Raw genomic sequence first — 3,552 nt, 5'->3', positions numbered from 1 at the left:
GAAGCCGCATCGCCAACTGGACACTATCCTCCCTAATGTTCAGTGTTCCCCCCCTCGGAGACGTCACACACATGCCCCACGGCCCACGTGGTTGGACATGGACGAATGTCGCAGTCCGGAGCTAGCGGAGGACAAGCAGTTGCCACAGACAGGTAATGTATAGTGCACTGGGGGGCACATTGCACATTAGAGGGGGACAGTGTGGGGTGTTTTGTCGTGTTTGTTGCTCGTCCTGATATCACTCGCCATTACCTCTGCGCACCCGATTGAGCAAGTTGGCACTACATCTTGCAGCATGTCGATCGGGCTGGCACTTGGCTGCCCCAACTTTCATCCAATTTGATTGTAATAATCGAATCGGATGGTCGATTGGCCGCCAAGTCGCCTGATGTTTGGCCACCTTAAATATTGACTTGTGTGTTCTAAAGCTGGGCATTCACTATACAATATTTTTGCCCAATTGGACAATTGATTTGGCAAAAACGTGTAATTGTGCAATAATTGTAGTGTCCAACTGTACTGCGATTGTCCCGTGATCGACCCATGGATGACATGACAGGATCGTGAATTGCGGATGTTTGGCGTGTCATGTCGTGTCTTTGGGAATATGTACACATCCATTAATGTTTGTACCATAAATTTTGTCTATATTTGAGACAGAGACTTGGTGGCCACGCCTTGGTTTTACGTGTTTTTATATATTAGTAAATTCTAAATAAAGTTGCTTTGTTGATTTACGAAGTAGTCAGTGATTTTTGTTTTTTTTATTTTGAAAAAAATTGGTGATTTCTTTATTATGTTACTAATTATTGGGTTAACGACCCATTATTCCCCTTTCTTATCATGTCCCCTTTATTTTGGGTAAATATATTTATGAGATATAGATCATCTTGCTCAATTTTTGTGTTGAATGTTGAGCATGATGTCAATCATAATGTCGACCACAGGTCGATCCCGGTGCAGTTGTAAAGTGTATGGCTAGCTTTAGACTGACATGAACTGGAGGTTGCAGAGCCCCGAAGGAAGGTTGAATGACGTCTGCCTGCATGACTGCCTTCCTGTGTCTGCAGATATACATCACATTAGCTACATGAAAGCGCTGTGGCTGCACTGTGACCGAGTTTTCCCCAGAAAATGACAGCTGACTCTCTCCACTAACTGTACAGACAAATGTACAAACACTTTCTACATTGTTCCATTCTGTTTTGCAATTTTTGTTTTTTCATTCTATTTTGAAAAGCACTGCAGTTGGGTGCCCTCAGACGCTGCTGGTCTTTCTGTCTATACTGTCAGGAGACGTTTTGCTTGACTGTGACCCTTGATTCCTCTTGATACTGCAATTGCAATACTGACATCTAGAGGGGAAATAAAATAGGTGTTTATTGGCAGTGAAAACAGTTTTCAGTATCTGTTTTTTTCTTTTTGCTTGTTTCATTAAATTACCTTCCTGCTGTATGGTGTTTAAAAAAAATTAATATAATAAAGCAGACTAGATCCTGTTCTTACAGGTTAAGGCTATGTTCACACCATGCATAAAAATGTTACGTCTTCTGCAACAAATAAGGGCAGAAAAGTCAATGGATCATGTTATTATTAATATAGCACCAACATCTTCAGCAGCACTGTACAGAGTATATTGTCTTGTCACTTACCTGTCCCTCAGAGGGGCTCACAATCTAATCCCTACCATAGTCATATGTCTATGTATGTATCGTAGTCTAGGGCCAATTTTAGAGGGAAGCCAATTAAGGCCCGGTTCACATTAGCGTTGTTTTACAGAATTGGACATACGGATCAGGCCAGCTGGATCCGGTGAAAACGGTCGGTTTTACAGCCAGTGTGTTGTAAAACGTCCGTTTTCATTGGTTCCTATATGCTGCAAAACCTTCCGGTTCCGTTCCACTGAGCGAAACGGTCCGGAAAATTGGGTCCTGCAGCATTTTTTTTGTCCGTTCAGCGGAACGGACCATGGATCCATGCGGCCGGTTCCGTTGGCAAATGCTAATGTGAACCGGGCCTTACATGTCTGCATGTTTTGGGGTTGTACGAGGAAAGCAGAGTGCCTAGAGGAAACCCATGCAGACACAGAAGAACATACAAACTCCTTGCAGAAAGTGACTTAGCTGAGATACGAAAACGGAGAACCAGTGCTGCAAGTGCTAACCACTACGTCACCGTGCTACCCATATGTTATCTATAGGATCCATTCACACTTGTCCGCTTAATTCCGTAGTGGAATCGGAATGCAAACTTGGGATATACCCAGACCCCACAAAAGCTGCAGATGCCTTTGGAAACATTGAAAGCCTTTGGTAACGAACCATCCCCACCTTTGGGAACGTCTGAATTATCCATACTCACTAGGACTTTTCCCTATCTGTTCTCTTGTCTTCTTACGTGTGCTGATGGGCGCCCATTGGATTAAAACTTACTAATAGGAATCCTCCCTCCCCAGGGAGGATTCTCATTGGCCCACTACTCAGTCAGTTTCAAATCAATGGTAAGCTGCCTGGGCACCCATCAGTACTGCACCACTTTTCCCCAGTGGCGGTGGAGAACCCAAATAGCAGCCGATTAGACCAGATCAAATGCACAATGCCGAATAGTGTGGCTGGCTGCAACAGGCATACAACGGACTTCATGACGGGCACATCGTATCAGGTTACACTGTGAACATGCTGTTGTGCATCCAGCCTGATGTGATCCTAGCCTTACTTTATATACAACTGGGTCATTGGCAAGGATTAATCCAAAAGTGTGTTATTTTGGGGGATTTATATAGCACCAACACCTTCTGTGGTGCTGTATAACAAACAATACATATTGTATACCATTACAAAATAAAGAGGTACGATTGAACAGGTCATCAATGTATTAACCTCCCTGACGTTCAGTTTCTGCTGGATTTTTGTGCAAAAAGTGATCCAATTAATTTTCATAACCTTTTTTTAGCACTCCCAAAGCTATTATTGATCGCGTGCAAAGTTTAGCGCAGCGCGCAAAATGGCACCCCGGGTGCGACTATAACGTCGCACCTGATGCTCCTAAATCATCGCACCTGATGCTCCTAAATCATAGCACCGGGTGCCCCTAAAACACCACACTATGCGACGATTCGGGCGCACCCAGTGTGACATTTTAAGGACATCAGGTGCGACTGTATAGTCACGCCCACTGCGACATTTTGCGCGCACCGTGCAGCTCTAAACTTTGCGCGCGCTAACTTAGCATGCAAAACTTTGCGCATCCTAAAGGGCTTTAGGCGTGCTAAGGGGCTTTTACGCGTGCTAACTAAGTTAGCACCCTTTTGTGAATCAAGCCCTTTGAGTTTAATAAAAGCTTGAAACACAAAATCTAAACTAAATTTCAGCATTCCTCCTCATAATCTCTGATTATTTACACTTCCAAGCTGCAGCTGCTCAACCTGTACTAATACGAATGTAAAGGTGGCCTGGCCATACATCTAGCAATGATGTGCAGATTCAACCAAGAGACAAATCTCTCTCTCTCTGATCGAATCTGATTAGAGAGAGATCGGTCAGCTGCCCATAC

Source organism: Hyperolius riggenbachi, chromosome 6 (assembly GCF_040937935.1).
Source record: "Hyperolius riggenbachi isolate aHypRig1 chromosome 6, aHypRig1.pri, whole genome shotgun sequence".
Taxonomy (NCBI): Eukaryota; Metazoa; Chordata; class Amphibia; order Anura; family Hyperoliidae; genus Hyperolius; species Hyperolius riggenbachi.
This window is presented reverse-complemented; position numbering follows the sequence as displayed.